The sequence below is a fragment of the Tachypleus tridentatus genome, chromosome 7 (assembly GCF_004210375.1).
Source record: "Tachypleus tridentatus isolate NWPU-2018 chromosome 7, ASM421037v1, whole genome shotgun sequence".
NCBI classification, from domain to species: Eukaryota; Metazoa; Arthropoda; class Merostomata; order Xiphosura; family Limulidae; genus Tachypleus; species Tachypleus tridentatus.
In genome coordinates, this window is record NC_134831.1 from 161,562,060 (window position 1) to 161,584,225 (window position 22,166).

At 36.2% G+C, this 22,166-nt stretch overlaps 1 protein-coding gene across 3 annotated transcripts in view; it reads right to left on the reverse strand.

Moving 5' to 3' along the window:
- Positions 1-22,166, reverse strand: part of LOC143257060 (tRNA (guanine-N(7)-)-methyltransferase) — a 56,942-nt gene that overhangs the window by 29,890 nt on the left and 4,886 nt on the right. The gene's annotated exons all lie outside the window — the stretch shown is intronic.

The window sequence follows — 22,166 nt, forward strand, 5'->3', positions numbered from 1 at the left end:
GATATTTGAAGACGTTGGAACCTATGTTTCATGAGAATTTGTAAACAAGTTATAATAATAAATTCAAAGTTACGAGACATAATAAAATCAATGTGACTTTTCGAACAAACCTCTTTATTAAAACAACAACTAAAAACGTCTTTGTTTGTTCACCTGAAAGACGTCGTAAAGTAAATAATGGACAAACTGGCCAGGTCACAAACCTCTGTGGTTTAAGGATAACAGTATTAATTATGGTCCGTTACCCACAATGTTTTTATATGTGTGTGTTTTCTTATAGCAAAGCCACATCGGCAATCTAATGTGTCCACCCAGGGGAAACGAACCCATGATTTTAGCGTCGTAAATCTGTACACTTGCCGCTGTCCCAGGGGGAGGACTAACAATAGAGAAGGTGATCAATTAGTAGCACCCGCCGCCTTAAGCTGTTACATTTTTCTTTACCGAATAGTGTGCTTTATTGGTATTTTTGTAATTCACCTTTATGTTAAAATGCTAAGCGTGTTTAGTAGTAACATCAAGCCATCATATCTCTAACCCGATACCCTTGGATCCCAGTTTAATACGTTAAACACCAGACACACTTATGCACAAAGAAATTTGTTTTTGTTTTGAATTTCGCGCAAAGCTACTCAAGGGCTATCTGCGCTAGCTGTTCCTAATTTAGCAGTGTAAGACTAGAGGAAAGGCAGCTAGTCATGACCACCCACTGCCAACTTTTGGGCTACTCTTTTACCAAATAATAGTGGGATTGACCGTCACATTATAATGCTCTCACGACTGAAAGGACAAGCATGTTTGGTGCGAGGGAAATTCGAACCCGCGACACTCAGATTACGAGTCGAACTCCTTAAAAGAGTAGCCCAAGAGTTAGCGGTGGGTGGTGATGACTAGCTGCCTTCCCTCTCGTCTTACACTGCTAAATTAGGAACGGCTACCGCAGACAGCCCTCGAGTAGCTTTGCGCGAAATTCAAAACAAACCAAGCCAATTCGCATTGCCCAGGTATAATTACTTTCCCTGTCCTTGTAGCCCCCTACCAGTTACGTAAACTATGGAAACTGTAACCGGGCATAATTAACTTCATTTTAATATAAAACGAACTAGCTGCACTTATTTCTAGTCATATTTGGCTATTTTTATCTAGTTTAAATTATTAGGTTGTCCAGAAATAAATGTCGGAATTCTCACGATGATATTTAGAAGCTGAATACTGAGTAACTTATCGTTGGTTGGTTGTTTGGTTTCATCCAACGTTTGTCGCTTACAAGGTGTTTTAATTGTCTGCTATTTCAATTGTACTCAGAGTAAGTTTTGCAACCCTCGGGGCAGCATGGACAAGAAGGACTTTCGTCTGATTTTCCTCTACTACTTCAAACTTAGATGAAAAGCTACTGAAACTGCACTAAACATCAGCTAGGCATTTGATCATGGATCTGTTACTAAACGTGCATTTCAGAGTTAGTTCCAAAGGTTTCGAAATGAAGATGAACGTCTTGAAGACCACCAAGGTTGTGGAAGGAAACCATCCTTAGATGAAAACACATTAAGGGAAGCAGTTGAGACAGACCCTCGCACCACAGTACGTGAGCTGGCAGAAAAGCTAGGCATAAGCAAATCAAGGATGGCCAATCACCTGAGTGCGACTGCAAAGACGAAAATGTTGAATAAGTGGGTTCCGCATGAGCTGACTGAAGATCAACAAAACCGGCATTATGAGACCTATCAAGGTCTCACTCTCCAAAAATTGAACGAATTGAGAATTGAGGTTCTGCTTATTCTACCTTATTCTCCAGATCTTTCCCCTACAAATTTTCGTGTTTTTTTAGCACTTTGACAACGCTTTCAAAACCAGGCAGCTGCAGAAGAAGCTTTCAGGAAGTTTAAAGACCATAAAAAATATGATTTCTACAGTAGGGGCATAAACAGCATCGTTACATGTTGGCAAAAGTGTGTTGAAGCAAATGGTGCTTACTTTGATTAAAGCATGTTTTACAACATTGTTTTATACTTTTCCAAACTTTGCAGTTCAAAAGCGACATTTATTTCTGGACAACTTACTATAAAATGTATTTTATTATCAGACAGAACTTTTTAAATTAATAACCAAGTCGTTTTCGGTAGAAAAAATAATTGTACGTTATATCGTCGTTGTACTGTTCAAGATGGCGCTAGAAGGATAAAATCATCGTAATTAATATTGGCAAGTCTATCAAATATTTTATACTTTTTATCTTAAGAAGTGCCTTCAAAGCTAACGCATCGTTCACCAAGATGTTTCACAAGGTGTACTTTAAATTAGTCTTAGAATGGCAGAAGACGTAAGTTTAGTTTGTTATCACTGTAGTCGTGTTTTTAGGTAGAAACTAAATAAATTCTCCAAATAAGTATAATTATATTCGGGATTGAAACGTTTTCTGTGTTCAAAATAATCATAATTGTTCAAGAAAATGGTTTGTTTGTGCAACGTTAAGCACAACGCTACACATTGAGCTGTTTGTTCTCTGCGCATCACAGGTGTTGAAACCCGGTTTCTAGAATTCTGAGTCCGCCGGCACACCACTGTGCTTCTGGAGAGCAAAGCTTATCGCACATGAGTTTGTATGTTTTGAATTTCGCGCAAAGCTACAAGTGGCTTATTTGCGCTAGCCATTAGTGTAGAAAGACTATAGAAAAATTATCGCCACCAGCCGCTAACTTTCAGGCTACTTTTTTACCAACGAATAGTGAGACTGGCTGAAGCATTATAACGCTCCCATGGCTGAAAGACCTCGGAAAAATCGGAACAATATCACAGTTTTAAACCCCTAGTGGCCACTCCATTTTTCAGTATGAATTACAACTAAAAATAAATACGTCAATAGTGACGATTTTGCGCATTTTGATTTTTTTTTACGTTTCCCACTTTTAGCAATTTGGCAGATTTGAGCTATTTTCCATAAAAACGACAAATCATTTCTGATATACGTTTTTCTTTTGTTTTGTTTTCAAATATACGCTACAGAACAACGGTAGGTCTTCTGACCTATAACACTAAAACCTCGGTTAAATTCCACGAGGTAGACACAGCACATATCCCAGTGTAGCTTTGCTTTAAACACATTTTGTTAAAAGTTTTTACTGATTTATGGTATTCCCCACTTTTATTCAGTTTTTCTTTCTTTTTTTTACTAATGAATGGGCTTTAATAATTTGTAAATACTTAATTTTGACAAGGAGTACTTTATAATTAAAATCTATTCATTCGTGATTTAATTCAATAAGAGATGAGCCTTAAAGAAAAAAAGAAAAAAATGGATAAGACAAATTACTGAGCTACTTTGTTTTCCATCGTTGAATAGATTTCATGTCAAGAACCAAGCCATTAATAATAAATCGCGTATCACAACATCAACATCTATGTTTACTGTCCGGTTTACTTATTATATATACACCTTTCATTTTAAAAGACACTATATCCATTTCATTCCTTCAGGTATGCTACGGTTGAATAGGAGTTATGACTTGAAGCCTTATCTTGATTATTTAGCATACTATTGCTTGGGTCAAATAGACTTTTTCACTGGCCACTGTGTTCATAGATTCTCACTTGTTACAAGACTTGACTTGTTGCAGGTCTCCTTCTGGATGGTCTTGGTACCCCACGTTGACACATATTCCTTATTTTTCCAGTGTCATTAAGTAAAAGGCATATCTCATATTAAAAATCCTCGATTTGAATACATTCTTTTATGATTTAATTGTAGAAATATTTTGCGTCGGAAGGGATTCTTATACATCCTTCCCAAAAGCGATCAATTTTGGTTGGTATCACATTACCTAAAAATGTCAAACAGTGTCATAATAGTTCTAATACATTCCGTTTCACCAAAAATTTATATCGGCTGTGGCTGTCACGTCACTAGCTGATTTTTATATTCAAAATCATTTTAGTGTAATATATCTACATTCTATATTGCTGCTACCAATGAATCATTGGGGAAACATACGTTTCACCTGTTTCGCGAAATCATAAATTGAAAGGATCTTACTTTCCTAGTACATACATTATAGGTCAAATGTAGTAAGTTTTGCGCAAAACTACACAAGGGTTATCTGCATTAGCCGTTTCAAATTCTGAAGTGATAGACTATCACAGTATGCAATTATCAACACCATTCACAGCCATCTCTTGGGTTGCTTTTTGCATATCGAATAGTGGCATATGACTCTCACTCTTATAATGTACTTATGGCCGTAAAGTGCAAATCAGAATTTTTTATTTCACCTTTTTTGACAATAAATGGAACTCATCTCTACAGTCTGGCACACTAACCACTTGGCCACGCTTGGTCTTATATGATAGACATAGTGCAACCATTATCTCTTTTTGTTCTCTATTATGAAGTTATCCACTTTTCAACATAATAGCATTGTATTTCTCAATTAAACTAACGTAGCATCCATTAGAATTTGTTAGCAGCAAAGAGAAAGCTCGAACAACCAGAATTAATGGCATTATTGCTAAAGTTATGAAGCACTCGTCACTGGTAACTAAGATATAATAACGATGACCCAGGCCCCCTTAAAAACAAAATGCAAACTGCAAGTAAACCTATCCCAACTGACTTTACGGCTGTATACCCGAAACTTAACTAATTTTTTGGGGTTTTTTTCATAAGGTAGATTTTCCTTAGACTCATACTATAGGTGTAGTTTTATGCTATTTATAGATCACTAAGATATTATTTTCAATTGTATATGGTACTAAATACGTCAATAGAGGGCCAGAATTTTGTTTTGTTTGTTGTTAAGCCCAAAGCTGCACGATAGGCTATATATGCCACGTCCACCACGGTTATCACAATTCGATTTTTTGTAGCGTTATAACTATTCAAATTTACTGTTAAGTAACTAGGTGTTAGGCCAAAAACAAACAAACCAAATGCCAATTTTACTTACTGACAATAATATAAAAATGGTTTAATACTTTTCATTTTGATTGAATTAAATAAAAACTCCCCAGTTCCACGGTGATATGTCTGCCGAATTATACTGCTAGAAACCGGGTTTTGATACCTGTGATAGGCAAAGCACAGGAAGCCCTTTGTGTAGCTTTGCGCTTAATTACGAACACACAGTGGCTCGGCATGGCCAGTTGGGTTAAGGTGTTCGACTCGTAATCCGAGGGTCGCGGGTTTGAATCCCCGTCGTACCAAACATGCTCGCCCTTTCAGCCGTGGGTACGTTATAATGTGACAGTCAATCCTGCTATTCGTTGGTAAAAGAGTAGCCCAAGAGTTGGCGGTGGATGGTGATTACTAGCTGCCTTCCTTCTAGTCTTACACTGCTAAATTAGGGACGGATAGCGCAGATAGCCCTCGAATGGCTTTGCTCGAAATTCAAAAAACAAATGAACACACAGCCTCCCAGTGGCATAGCGGTATCTCTGCGGACTTATACTGCTATAGCTTTTCAATTATATATCGATGTTTTTAATTACGTAATAAGCAATATTAAAAGAACGTAGACACAATATTAGAGTTCTCTTTAATTCTAGATAAATATGTAGTAGACAAAAATTGTTACTTTATTTCTGCTTGCAGGTATAACACGAGACACAAGTCGAATAGTGATATAGTACATATTGCATAAATAGCAAAATACTCAATAGAAAGCAACCATGAAAATTTCAGTTCAGACTAGACATATCTTGTTTAACGAAGATGTATTAGTGATGTAAACACCACAAGAACTCAAAGTTCCTGAATTAAAGTGTACAAAAAACGAAACGCCCTTTTTATCCGCCAGTTAGAAAGCACAAGATGACAGTGATGGATGGCTTGAATCCACTTTTGAAACACCCGAAAAGTTGCAGACAAGGAAGTGTGAAACATATTATTAGGCTTAATGTCAGTCTTTACCAAAGGTCAAATAAAAATAAATGTGTTGCACCCGTCGCCCCTTTTCATTTTTCCTTTCTGTTCTTTATTTTCTTTTATAACAATCTCAACTTTCGTCTAACCTTTTCTTTAGCACTTCCCATCCCCTTGAGCAGCTCAGGTATTGGTGTGAATATATTTGACCTCTCACCTTGCGTTCCTTACCTTCTTGTCTCAACTTTCATCTCACCATTCCTTTAGGAGTTCAACAAGCCAGGTAGTGATACAAATATATATAATTCCTCTAAGTTTGATTTCCTAATAAATTTCTTTTATCTCAGCTTCCATTGTAATTGGTTTAGCGTAGCTTCGTGGCTAAGGCGCTCCACTCGCAACCTGCGAGTCGAAGGTTCGAATCTCATCATCCACTTTTCGTTGGAAAAAAAAAGCAACACAAGAATTGACGGTGAGTGGTGTTGACCACATGTCTTCCTTGTAGTCTTACACTTCTAAATTAGGAATAGCTAACGCAGATAATCTTCGAATACCTATGTGCGAAATTCAACAAACAATCAATCTGTCTCGCTTTTGCTTCAACTTCAGCAACAAAAGTATTGATACAAGATATCTTTATATTCATACTTCTTCTTTTCTTATTTCAAACCAGCATTAGTACCACTGATCTCTATACTCAACTGAAATGAGCATTGGTTAGTGTCCGAGTATTGACATTTGGCATGAAACGTCAACTACATGTCCAATGACAAAAATTGGTTGTTTATAAATACATAGTGGTGTAGGAAGGACTTGGAAATAGAGGAGCTTGCTTAGCCAGATATGGAGATTTTACAAGAGAAGACTGAAATTATAAGCAGATGCAACAAACAGCTCAATGTAGAAAATCCTGGCTAATTATGCTCAGAATTGTTCAACGTGAAACAATACTTACACGTTTAAACTTTAAATGCTTTACTTCTAAAGTTTGGCATATTCTCAGCTGAGACTAAAATATACTTTTAGCCGCGGCTTTTCGGCTCACAGCTTTGAGTTTTTCAAGCATAAATTTTCAGTTCATAGCTCCGTCATTTCTTGAACAATCTGAGATCTAATTACAGTTTTGGACTGGACTCGAGAGGTCAAAGCCTTTCGGGTCACATAGTTGATCACGCCCAACGTTTCATAGATTAATTAACTCTAATCCTGCCTAAAAGGAATTTCAATTTTAGGGTAGGCAGGTAGAGATCCTGATGAATAATAAAATCGAATCAGGTGTACACGCGCCTCACGCTTGGTATTGTGGGCGCATAAAAATGTAGTTATTAAAAAGGGTAAAAAAATTCTCATAGATTAATGTACTCTAATCCTGCCTAATAGAATTTCAAGTTCCGCGCTATTGAGGATTCCATCTTGTTTATCACAAATACATCAGTCTCTACCTGAAAAACAAATCATTGATAGGATCGGTACAAAGCCTAGTCGGTTCACATTGCAGATGTAGAATATTTTATTACAGTAAATTATTGTCGATTAATGAAACTAAGAAGCCATTAAATTCGTGCTCGTAAGTTACAATAAACACTTATATAAATATATAACGTGTATTGTATTTATAATACATATGTTATGTATTGCTATATACAAAACTAAACTCCATGTTATGTAAAAACTACACTAACAAACACAACCCAACCTAATTTATGAAATATAATGCAACAACTGCCACGACTACTATATTGGAGAAACAAGTAGAAAAATGGAAACTAGACTCAAAGAACAAAAAAAAAAAACACATCCGTAAGTTTTTGAACACTGCAAATCAAATAAACACAACATAACCATAAAACAACTTCTAGATACTAAGTAGGGAAACAAATATAAATAAACACAAAATCAAAGAAGCCCTGCCTATACACCAACTAAAACCAAAATTGAACCAATATAAAGGAGCACCTTTATACCTATACTAATTAATAACGTATCATCTAATTGCATCACCCCCTACAATTTCGTACCTGTTTATACTCTCATCCCTAAGATATACGTTCGACAACGGTCACTTGCAAACTCTCTTTGTTAAGTTGAAGATGACCTAGGAAGGTCGAAACGTTGTACTCTGCTTATCAGTAAAAGTGTTAATACACATACCAGTCGTTTTGATATACAGTGTGTTATGGTCCTGTAGACAGGTAACTAACTGGGCTGTAACGAATTGATCCAATGTGTTATAGCCCTGTAGACAAGTAATTAACAGGGCTGTAACGTATTGATTCAATGTATTATGGTACTGTAGATAGGTAACTAAAGGGTTGTAACACATTGATTCAACGTGTTAAGGTCCTGCAGACAGGTAACTAACAGGGCTGTGACGTATTGATCCAATGTGTTATAGCCCTGTCAATCCCAATATTCGTTGGTAAAAAAGTACCCCAAGAGTTGGCAGTGGGTGGTGATGATTAGCTGCCTTTTCTCTAGTCTTACACTACTAAATTAGGGACTGCTAGTGCTGATAGCCCTCGTGTAGATTTGCGTGAAATTCACAAACAAAGAAACAATCAAACCCTCGATCTTCGGATTACGAATCGAGCGTCCTAACCAAGAGGCCGTGTCAGGCCTTAATCAGCAATAAGAAAACAACGTTATATCAATCACAGCTATAGGAAATGGCGCTGTGACGGGTGATGGTATATTAAACAGTCAATAACGTGTGTATTTAGAAGAGATAACGCGAAACTAACCATACCTGCAATATGTAGTGCTTAATTCAAATATTTGTATATTAAGTATACATATATGCACAGACACACATATGTATATATTGAACAAAGAATGATACACACACATACATATACATTTAAAGGAAACAGTGTGACATCACCCATACCTAAAGGTTGTGGTACTGTAATGGGTACAGCGTACTTAACGCCCTTTCCAAAAGATGGCCCAACACCAAACTTGGGCGACTGAATGACAAGTCTTTTCTAAAGCCAAACGTTTCCTGTAGAGTGGGTTTTTCTTCCACTTCTCTCTTTCTTCCGTGTCCTCAAGAATAAACAGCGTCAATGTCGTCCTCATTGCGTCCATTTGGGATGTGACAGAGAAGCGCGTGAACGAAGAAAAATAAACATAAGACAGTGTTTATTTATTGCAACACTAGCTGGAAATGGATGGGGCGATCACTTTCTTTACTGAATGAAATTTATAAGTAATAAAGTACGAAATATATTACCTAAAAGTGAAAAACCATACATACCATCAATCAATATTTACCAGCTGATGTAATAAGTCAGGCTAATAATTGAGTGATTTAAGTTTGGAAGCCATTTGTGTCATTCCTTGTTCAAAGTAATAGCTCAAAGACATGCCTTTGCAAAATGGCTGCTTCTCAACCCTTTCAGTACTTATTAGGATTAAAAATTATGTTTAGTCGATGCCAACAATATTTGTTTTCGATTTTTACTCCTCTGTATAAAAAAACAACAAACAACCTTCCATCCCCCCAAAAATGAAATTACGCACCGTTGTCGACAATGTTTACTGATGAGCTTTAGTCCAGTACCAAAGACATATGTATCTAAGAAAATACTCTATTCCAGCACTGTTAATAGCGTTTACCTACTTATGATTTAAACTACAACCAGAAACAAAGGTATGCACATGTAGAAAAGGAGTTAATAGGCAAATATTACACAAGAGTACACGTTCTCTTCTCAACACATCATGACCTGGTGGTTAGGGAGTTTACCTCACAACCTTTGGATTGCGAGTTTAAACCCTGCCTTTCCAGCCGTGTTGACGTTATAATGTGATGGTAAGTACCACTATTCGTTGATAAACAGTCCAACATTTCACAGTAAGTGGTACTGACTGGCTGCCTTCCCTCTAATTTATTTATTCCAAGTTAGGGACTATTGGCGCAGATAGACCTCGAGTAGCTTTACGTGAAATTCAAACACAAATAAACAAACTTAACACAAAATCCGCATCCTACAACACCTTTACAATTCTTGGATAACCAACTAACCGCCAAAGTTTTCAGTCAAGAGCGCTTACTTACTCTGAAATAAACACTTTAAATTTAACCTTTTCACAAATTCAATAACAACAACAACAACAAATTCTATTCATGTTGCATAAAACAGGCTAAACAATTACCCGGAAAATAGTTAAGCTATTCGTAATGTCGCATAAAAATAAAAGAAGAAAAACTATTCCCACACATAAAACAGATTAAATATCTTAATATTCATCAACAGGAAGGTTTATTATAGAGTAAAACAATGACCAATAAATTCATTTGCTATTAAGGTAGAATTACTTTAAGCAGCATAATTAATAACTCGAGAAGGTTAAGTGATTGTACGTAAACATTGTAGTTATTAATTACAGTCACCGCTGATTGATTTAGTTACCCTCGAACACGTAAATTGTTTAACCCTAGTGCAAACAACAAATATATAATACTTTATTATAGATAACTAGCTGGAGTACCTGTCCTTTGTTTGGTTAAATAAGAACTCGATTGCTACAGAGGACAGTAAATTGTGCTTCTATTTTTTTCTTAACATAATAAACATTAAAGTTCAATAAAAATACATAAAGATACTAATAATGAAAAGAAAGACACAATGTTTTAAAGAAGTATAACAACAGTGGTTACATAGCTCATTATAATGTTGAGAGGGTATAGAACATTAGTAGTTTTTTCCGAAATTAGTTGTTAGGGGTCCAACTCCACTGTATAAAGTTTGGTTCTGAGTGGTAAGGAATGGATACACACACATATTGACGTTTATTTACATACACAACAATGTCTCTGATGCAAAATGACACGCTTTTCTTCAAATAAATGAATTATTCCTCAAATTCGAAGCGTTTCAAGTATTTACTTTGACAATAATTATTTATCTAAATAAGACCTCATGCATATAATGGGTTCAACAGCTAGATTAAAGCCCCTTGTGGTTCGGACACAGTTGTCCTTAACTTTGAGTCCTAAACTAAATGAAATAAACTCAGTCGGGAGCTTCCGTTGCTAAAAGTAGTTCCTCTTAATCAGCAGATTGGGTGATTGGCTGCTGCTCTTATAATGCTTTCAGGAGTGAAAGTGCGAAGCGCGTTTGGCGTGGTTTGTGTCATGTCTTCGCGTAATTTTCAAGAGGGCTATCTGCGTTAGGCATCCTAATTTAGCAGAGTGGAGATAGTTAATCAACACCACCCACCACTACGTTTTTTACCAACAAATAATGGGATTGACCGTCACATTATAACACATTCATGGATGAAAAATCGACCATGCTTGATGACAGTGATTCGAACCCGCAACCTAAAAGTTGCTAGTCGAGCATCTTAACCACCAGACCATACCAAGCCCACTACAAACCACATATCGGACCTTCAGTCTCATACAACATACGCCAGCTGGTATTAGGCGAAGTTAGGAGAGATTGTTTAATTTAATAGTAATGAAATCAAGATTTAATCCACTAGAACTTTGTCACAACCAGACGATTCGTTTTAAAGAGCAATTTAATAACAACGAAAGACCTGACCCTCAGGAAACGGTGTTACAACCAGTTAATTCTAAGCAATCATGTAGATCTCTGAAAAGAATCTGGTGTTATTGTCAACAAATGTAACTTCTTTTTATGAATCCAAATTAACTTGTTGAAACCTGATAGGTTCTTAAAGAGGCTGACAAGAAGAATACTATGTCTGGCGAAATAAAGAAAAAATACTGTACACGTCTGGCGAAATAAGGAAAAGTAACATACATGTCTGGTGAAGTAAAGAAAAATAATATACATTTCTGGCAAAGTAGAGAAAAATAATATACATTATTTGATAGATTGTTAAGGCAGAGTAATCATGATGAAACTTTGTAGAATGAACAGCAACTGACTTGAAGACGAAAGGCGGAAGACTTTCGTAACGTCGTCTTCTACACTTGTGTTTCCACAACAGGCAGTTGCCGTCCATTCTACAAAGTTTCATCAATAATATACATCTGGCGAAGTAAAGAGAAATACTGTACGTTGGGCTACTGGAAGCACTATGGTCAGCTAAGCCTTGGCCTGAACACTTTTTTTCATGGCATGTATAGCTACAACGTATGCGTCAAAATTTGCTTCTCTTAATTCAGTATATTACGTTGTGTGTATGTGGTAATTGTAGTTAAAATGTAGTTAATATTCAGTCTCAAACATTTTTGAAGAGAATGACCGCAGGCGCCTGGAAATGGCATGCTTTGTATGCCGGTAGTGCGCTCTTCACACATCATGTGTCACATTGTTACTTATGGTAAAGGCATGACTACTTCAGAAACTACTTCTTACGGCAAAGGTACATGTCTGGTGAAGAAAGAAAAAATGAGATAGCTTTCTCCGGGAACGAAACGTTAAGCTTCTATGTGATAGAACAATGAAATTCGCGAGAAAGAACTCCGGAAATAAAGATAACAAATTTATTGCTATTTTCCAATGTTTTTTTTTTTATATTAATTTTTAAAATTTGTAAACGAGCCGCGAAATTCTCCAAATTATACATAATGTAAATATTTAACGATAGTTTGGTAATAACGTTGACTGTAACTGATGATGAAACTGGGAATTCATATGAAAACTAAGGTTTAGTGTAACCGACAAAGAAACTCAAAACTGTTGTTGTTTCTTATAATGGACGTTTAAACTTAAGTTTTTATAAGACTGTTGGTGGGAAACATCACTTTTAGGTGAAACTAATTTTAGCCTAATGCTAAATACAAAATATTTTATAAGTATGTTGTCGAATGTCTACGTATACGAAAAATAATTTCAACTAGGAATATATATATATATCAGGCCATCCCATAAGTAATGTCCGAATATTTAATAAGAAAGTGCATCATCATTTCTGTCTTTGTAGAAGGCTTTAATAACTAAAATATGTAGTAGGACGTGTATAAAAATGTTCAGACAAATAAAAGAAACTAACCCAACTCCACTTTTTCAAATCATTAATCAAATAAACCCTTATGAAGATGGATGCGTCTGAGAAGTACATTAAACATGCAATGCTTTATGAGTTTAGAAAAAGCAATAGTGCAGCAGTAACTACACAAAATATTCAAGGTGTTTATGGTGCGGAGTCTCTCAATGAAAGAAAATGTCGAAGGTAGTTTTCAGAAGTTCAGATCAAGTGATTGCAGCTAAAGTGATGCGTCACGTACGTTCAGGTTGTCCTGTTGAGTTTAATGATGACTTGCTGCTAAAGATTGTGCTGTAACAGTTAAAGAACTAAAACAGAAGCTTAATTCAATCCATTCAAGAGTTCACCGTCATCTGCAACAGCTTGGAAAGGTGTCAAAACTTTAAAAATGGGTCCCCCATAATTTGACAGAAGCCAACTTTGAACAAGAGTGGACATTTGCACTTCTCTGTGCTCTCGTGAACGTAACTCACCTTTTTTGAACAGATTAGCGACTGGAGATGAAAAATGGGTATCTTATAAAAATGTTAAGCACTGCAGACAATGGCTTAATGCAGTTAAACTGGCTAAAGCACAGCCCAAAATGTACCTCCATCCTAGTAAAGTCTTATTAAGCGAGGGCCTGGCATGGCCTAGCGCGTTAAGGCTTGCGCTTCGTAATCTGAGGGTCGCGGGTTCGCGCCCGAGTTGCGCCAAACACGCTCGCCCTCCCAGCCGTGGGGCGTTATAATGTGACGGCCAATCCCACTTTTCGTTGGTAAAAGAGTAGCCCAAGAGTTGGCGGTGGATGGTGATGACTAGCTGCCTTCCCTCTAGTCTTACACTGCTAAATTAGGGACGGCTAGCACAGATAGCCCTCGAGTAGCATTGTGCGAAATTCCAAAACAAACAAACAAACAAACTTATTAAGCGTTTGGAGAGATATTGTTGGTGTGATCCACTTTGAGTTGCTGTCACTCAATGTAACGATTACATCAGACTTTTATTGTCAACAGTTAGAGCGCTTGAATGTTGCACTAAAATAAAAGAGGCCTGCTTTGATCAGTTGTGAAGGTGTTGTGTTATACCAGGATAATGCACGGCTCTGTACAGCAATGATCACATCCCACAAAGATTGAAGAGGTAGAGTGGGAAAAACTTCCACATCCTCCTTATTCTTTTCATGAACCTAAAATCGGACATTACTTTAGGGATGACCTGATATATATATATATAGAAAAATACAGTTTAAAACTGTTAGCAACGTGTAATGGGAAAATACCCTTCATTTTACTATTACGTTATAATATAAACTCCCGTTAGACTTTTCTAATTAGCTAATAAAATGATAATGATGTGAATAATTAAAATAGAAACATAATATGTATTAGTGATTCGAACCTAGAAACTTGACCACTATATTCTAGACTAGTTTACATGAATGAGAGTTAAAGAGATTTTGGACTGGTACATAACAACAGTGATGTTAGTCTAGGTAAAACAGTTAGTGATATTAGCCTAGATACATAACAAATGATGTTTTTTGTTTCAAAATACGTGCTTAACCTATTACACCTTTTGTGTATGTTTTCAGTTTCAAGCTGTAAGAATCAACAGTAATATCCCATCACCGCAGGATTCCATCTTCCTTGATGTCACTGTTCTATTGTAGAAATACCTTGATGGAAGCTCTCACCACGCTCCTCACTTAATGCACCCAAATCATCTGGAAAGAAGCCTAAACGGAAGTGTCAGAAATGCATCTTTAGCGACAAACTAAACCACATTTTTCTTCATCCTGAGTATTTCATCAATGATTATAATCATCATTCATCAGCTCTTGCCAAATCTGTGGCATTAAAAAGATACTTCTTTTCATTCTTGCGTCACTGACTTTTGAAAACTTGTCAGACACATATCTGAAATTAATTATCATCTTTGTTTATTTCATTTAAACAATTCCTTGTGATTCCCAGTTTGATTTTAATAGGGACAGAAACACTAAAGGCTGATACCACTTCACAAGAAAGTTTTTGCTTCTTGAACACTGTTGGGTGCTCTTTACAGATTTTTGGCTGCTGATCACGAAAATCACATCCAAATTTGCCCATCACGTACCGTTTCATCGAAATCTTCACACCAGGACATTGATACAATGGAAAAACGATATCAGGGCAACTGGAATCCGTCAATGCTTGCTGACTACTGTTGGACACTGCAACGTGATGCACTGGACATTGAATACAAACGAAAATCAGGAGCAAAACAGTTTTAATTGTGTTGAACTTAATAGCGTATTAGAAACATAAATGCAATTAAATACGTTATTGCCGGTAAACAGTTAACTGTATATTTCTCAGAGTTCCTACGTGATGAAGCAAAACCAAAACTATATTTGTGCATACCCACCAGGTACCTGTCACAATCAGCAAAAACTTGTCAGAAAGCAAAACTTTTCAAAAAAATTGTTGTGCAGTGTACTCGATCTGGTATGTAATTCTCTCTTACTGGCAACTCCTTCTTTTTGAAATAGTTTTTTATCATTTCGTCTCTTTCAGAGACAGAAAAGGCAACAACGGCAAGCCTAGTAGGAGGGAAATAAATTTTTGAACTAGAGGGAGTCAGAATTTCAAATCTTTTTTAAAGGAAAAATAAATTATGTTTACAGAACTATAGATTAAAAGATTTTAAAAGTAAAGTTTTGCAAAATTTCATTATATCGTGAGTATGGTAGGGGAAAGAAGATCGACCTTTGGTTTAACTGTGCGTGGAGTGAGGCGAAGTGACTAACTGAGTGAGTGAGAAGCAAGTGTGATATAGGTACCTGACTCTACCCCTTTTATACTCAGTCGAGAGACTTTTCAAATTTTCTAGCAAATTTTGGACGTAAGGAATATTTGGAATTTTTCACCATTATAATACAGTTAGTGTTTTAAGTTATCAAAATGTACGCCTTTTTTGCAATAAAATGTCCAAATAAATTTAATTTTACAGCATAAATCTATCGGACTGAGTTGATTACTTGGTATTTCACATAGTTCAGATAAACTATTATGGTATTACAATAACTCAAAATTTACATGTGATGGACAAATTCTAACCACATTTTGTAAATCAACATAAACAAATTACCCCGAATCATTTGAGTTTTATCCAATAGTAATTTTTTGTTGTCCAATGGAATTAGAGCCTTGCTGGAGTACATAAATGATATTTATAAATTATGTGGAATACACATAGATGAGAGAAATCTCCCACTTGATTTAATAATTACATAGCTTTTTGAAACTAGTCACGTGCCAGTTTTTTCAGGTTTTAAGATACTGTGAAAAATAAAATGATTCACGGCCCCGGCATGGCCAGGTGGTTAGGGCGGTTTACCCACGATCTTGAAGTCACAGATTGAAATTCCCTCCCAACAAAAATGTTTGTCCTTTCATTCGTGAGGACGTTAAAGTGTGACGGTCAATCCCACTATTCGTTGGTAAAAGAGTAACCCAAGAGTTGGCGGTGGATAATGATAACTGGATGTCTTCCATCTGGTCTTATACTGCTAAATTAGAAACGACTAACGCAGATAGCTCTCGTCAAGCTTTATGAGAAATTCAAAACAAACAAACAGATTACTCGATTCTACTTTATTTAATGAATTTCGCGTTAAACTACACGAAGTGTGTCTGTTCTAGTCATCCTTAATTTAGTAGTATAGATTGGGGAAAAGGCAGATAGTCAACACCACCTATCGCTAACTGTTGGACTTCTCTGGTGAGACCCAGTAGTTGTACTTTACCTTCTCTATGAGGCCCGGCATGGCCAAGCGTGTTAAGGCGTGCGACTCGTAATCTGAGGGTCGCGGGTTCGCATCCCCGTCGCGCCAAACATGCTCGCCCTCCCAGCCGTGGGGGCGTTATAATGTTACGGTCAATTCCACTATTCGTTGGTAAAAAGAGTAGCCCAAGCGTTGGCGGTGGGTGGTGATGACTAGCTGCCTTCCCTCTAGTCTTACACTGCTAAATTAGGGACGGCTAGCACAGATAGCCCTCGAGTAGCTTTGTGCGAAATTCAAAAACAAACAAACCTTCTCTATTATATAAACGTGTCTATAACGTAACCACAAACATTTTATGAACATATGGTGATTTGCGTTTAAAAGAAAGACACTTAGTGTAACTGTATTACCACCGTACTGAATCTACAACTTCAGTAAAGTTTCGTATAAAGAGAGTGTCTTGCCGCCATCATTCATCTGTATTTTAGCTTTAATAAATCATTTAATCTGATGAACTAATATATGAAAATTTATATTAATAACACTAGCATATTATAGTGATAGCACGTGACTCCTCGTCATACCACGTGGCTTGATGTCTTCAACATTTGTATTTGTTACGTCAGTAACCTTAAAGCGATAACTTATGGTCACAGGTTTGTTTAGATTGCGTGTATGTTTTTTAATTTTTGTCAGAGAATTAACCAACAAGAATAAGAGAGAGAAAATCGGTAACTTCAATCTTATAACTTATCAGATTGTTACTGATTTCTTACATTATTAAACACTAAATGATAGACACCAGTACAAAAATAAGTTAGATTTAAAAGCTGAAAGCTGTTTAACTATGAAAATAATAGGCCTAACGTTTTAGTAGTTAGGTTCAGAAGCTGAACCCTGTCTTAACAATGAAAACAATAAGCCTAACACTTGTGACACAACCGCTATAATGCGAGTCAAGTGCCCAAACCACCAAGTAAGACATCTAAAAAATTCTTTTGTTACGAACTGGTAAACTGGACAAAGTAGAATGGCTTCTTTGCGACCTTCGTGACTAAATAATTTCTTCTGATATTTACCTTCCTCCTACCACAAGATGGCGTTTTATTTTTACTATTTATTTACCTGATATATATTTTGGTGGCAAACATTTCTAAAAATAATTAATTTTCAGTAATGCTCGAAGATCAATCAATTTTCCTTCGCCCTCTTGAGGTATTGGTGAAACTATCTATGAATTAATGTTCCTCGAAGACGTCGTCAGTGGCACAGCGACATGTCTGCGGATTAGAACGCTTAAAATCGGGTGAGCAAAGCAGACAGTCTATCGTGTGACTTTGTACTTAAAGGCATGAAGGTGGAAGAGGTGAAAGCAAGTCCTGGACATATAGTTGTGAGGGAAAAGAGAAGAAATCAACTCAGACAACCTATCATAGTAAACGTGCCTTTTCAGATCCTGGCAGAGCTAACTGAGTCCAAATGCCGAAGCTGAAATCAATAGATCCAATACCTGAAAACTTTGATGTGGGGGAAAACGGCAGTACCCCGAGAAAACATACTTTTGCTCAACGAAACTGAACACCTGTAAAGGCAAAAGTTCCGCGCACTAATAACCATTTCAACAAGTTCACGTAATAAAAATACCCATCTAACCCTATCTAACTTGAGCTATTTCTTACGTCTTTGTGTGATACACCCACGACAGAGCCCTAACGACACACTTTTAGCTTGAAAACTGCTTAAGATATACATTTGTCCACATATTTCGTTGCTGGTTCAATACCAGCCCTGGTTTGGGGAGTGTTTTAAAAGGCACTACTTAAAGAATCGTTCCAAATATCTACACCAAACAGCTTTTGGTTTAACCCAAGGGTAGAGAACGTCCAAGCTGACTGCCATGCCTAAGCCTTTTACAAAAATAAGTTTTATAATCCAAATATAAATCAAGTCGCCGATCAATAAATTTGCAACATAAAATGTAGTCCCAAACAATTCCCAGTTTCATTTACAAGAAAATTTGTTGTAACTCACTAACAACGCTCTACTATCTTGGTCAACAACCAAGATCGCCTATGCTTCCTACCCCAGCTAAATGTGGTTAAATTTAATTATTTTTTTACTTTGTTAGTATTATACCTTGGAGATTTGAAGAGCTCAAAACTAAATACATCGACCCAATAAAGTATTCGAACTGAATCAACTGTGAAATAAACAAATTTTTAAAACTTACGGAAACCTAAAGCCTAAAATGTCTCTCATATTTATCACCTATGTTCATAAACAGCTCTTGATTTAATTATACATGTAAGTTTATCAAAGATCGCAACAAATAAATCAACACGATAGCAAGGACTTCTTAGTCCTTCCTAATTCGGCTGCTTGGTTAGGTAGCATTATCCAAGGATTTTTACACTCTGGTGGTTGACCCTGAGAGCAACCATAAAGGCTGAGCTTGTATGGGGACACGAATTCGAACCCACGGCCCACAGATTGCGAGTCGATCGCCCTAACCAGCAAGCCTATGGCAATGACTCTCATAACAACTTCTACCTTTCCGTTAGAGATGATGTTAACAAATGCAAGTTGTTATGGTAACTTTATCTTGATTTTCATCTGTTTAGTGGTTTTCACGAACATTAAACATTTTCACGGCAAAATTATCAGTTATGTTAACAAGATGGAGAATAAGGGAAGAAATGTATAATTTTTAATTGCTAACGAAACTCGTTCATTTTATATAGAGTACCGTGCAAAATTGTTAGAACAAGAGAATATTTTGTCATTCTTTCCATTACACTCCGGATAACTCTATTTACACGTATATGCTCCTAATTTAGAGCTTTATCGTGTTTTGTTTTCTTTTAAAGCAACCCCCCCAGAGGCACAGCGGTATGTCTGCGAACATAACAACGCTAGAATTCGGGTCTCGATACTCATAGTGAGCAGAGCACAGAAAGCTTATTGTGTTTCTTTGTGCTTAACTTCAAACAAACAAATAAATTTATCAGAGCAATTCCACATAATAAACTACCTGTATTCATTATACCACTGGATGTCGAATACCGGAATTTAGCGTTAAAAGTGCATAAACTTATCGCTGTCCCACTGGTGGAAAGTTTGAACTGATAGACTAGAGGGAAGCCAGCTAAATAACACCATCCTCCGCCATCTCTTGGACTATCCGATTTGACTGAATATTATGCTTTAACCGTCACTCTTATAGAACACCCACGATTCTAATATGCGGAGCTCGTTTTTGCAGCAAAGGGTTATGAACCATAAATCTTCGGATACTGGGCACGATTACACTCCAGTCATTATTTGGAACTTCTGGTCAAAAATAAACTAATTATATATATTAGACGTTGTTATTCTTTGTAATTAAGCAAAAAGCTACACAAAGGGCTATCAGTGATCTACCCACCACGAGTATCGAAACCCGGTTTTTAGCGTTGTAAGTCTGGAGACCTGCCGCTGGGAAGCATATGTATATATTAGAACTTAAACAATTTAATAACATTGTTATGATATTTGGTATTAAAAATGAGGAAACTTGATATAACACCATAATAAGATTGACAATTATATAAAATCACTTAGTTTTAACATGTGAAATAAAATTTCAGTACGTCTTATAATAAGTTAAACGAATAATTTAGTCGCAATATGTGCGTAATATAACGTCGCAATAAGTCGAATAATACCTTATATCAAATATTTCTTTGCTAGCCTAATACTGTTAAGAAAAGTTTAAAGTAGTACCACAACGGTACTTTGATGTTTACCGCTGCTAACTAGGCCTATTTCTTTACTTCACAACACATAATGTTAGTATATCAGTGGTCTATCACACACAGCTTATAACATGTAGAGTCGATAAAGAATAATGTGATATAGGATATTATCAGTATTACAGATATGTTACATCACAATATTGTAAATTTCATGCTCCATGAGCTAAGACTTCTTATGCCCTAATAAATGATGGTAGTTCTGTTGACGGATTTCATGACGTCAGGTTCAGAAACATTTAATAACGTGTTGTTTCGTAGCTAGTTTATAGGTTGACAACTGCAAAAAAATATTTGATTTCAGAATTTCGCGCTAAGTGGTTAGTCAATAGTACCAGCCACTCACATCGTCCTCTTATCAAATTATGGAATTTTACAGTCATTCTTATAACACATCAATAGCTCACGCGGAATGCGTTTTTCCAGCAACCAATTTCGAACCATGAATCCTCGGATTCTATCAGGGTAGGCCAACAAAACCACAAGGCCACGCTCGGCCCGGTTGTGGGAAGAATAGTAGTGTAATTACCGTGTAACAGAGATCACCATACGGGATAGGGGAGGGCGGTGTCAGTTAAAGATAAACAATTTTGGGGAGTATACATTTTGGCGGGAAGTCACACATCGTATTTACACTACTGTGGAAAAAAGTGTTTTCAGGGCATTATTCTACGCTTAGAAAGACATAAAATCAGGTTTTATTTATAACGAGTTCCATACTTATTCATGCTGTCTTTAATGTACTGATAAATCCTATGGCAAATCATGAAATAAAAACTTATTTCCATACATAACGAAGTCACTGACTTTGTTTACTGTATTTAGTTTTATTTAAGCACTATATTCGGTTTGAATCACTACTGAAAACGGTATCACTTGCTCATGATTTGATTTGTAATTTTATTCCCTAGCCATGTGACCTTCACAACTCTCCTTAGAAGGTTCTGAACGCAAGTTTAGGTTAAAATTATTGGTTGAATTTGTTTATGTAAAAGAACGTATTTACCTGAAATATATGTATAATAAGCAACACGTGTGAGCCTCTAAACAGTGACGTAATCACGATCCAAGCTGAGTAACTGTTGTTGGTTTTTTGTTTTATATAAGGGATTACACATTACGCGCGTTGTTGCTCTATGCGATAAATAAAAAATAATTTATGATTTTAAATATTTTTCTCAATTATCAGTGCGGTCCCTAAGTAAATAAGTGGATATGATGAGGTCAAAGCTCGCGTAGAACTGACAATGAAATCAAAACAACAAAACATTTGTCATAACAGTCAAGTTTTAGGCTCTTTTTCTCATTTCATTCGCTATCCCCGACTATTATGACCCCATAACTTTGTGAGACTTTGCGAGTGACTAGTCACATTTTTACCATGATTTACAGTGAATCACTAACTTTTACGATTCTGAGAAAGGCCACTCATGTGACGAGTAAAGTTGGACAGTAACTTTTATTATCTATTTGGTGTTTTCTAACTCAGAACATTCGCTAAAACACCTTTAATGCTTCGCTCATTACTTAAAAAAAATATAATTTTGAATTTGTCCGTATGGTACCACTTTAAATGTAATGTTCTATTTTAAGTTACAAATATGAAAGTTATACGAATGATGAATTACTTGATTTCATCCAAGCGCTTATAAAAGCTTATGTGTTGAGGTAAAAGTGATTTAATAATGGCGTCTTAGGTGTTGTGTGATTTATGCTAGCCAAGAATCAATAAATAATATCATATAAAATAAACAGAGTTACAATTATCAAAGTACTTAAGTGATTGAAAAATATGTTTAAAGCA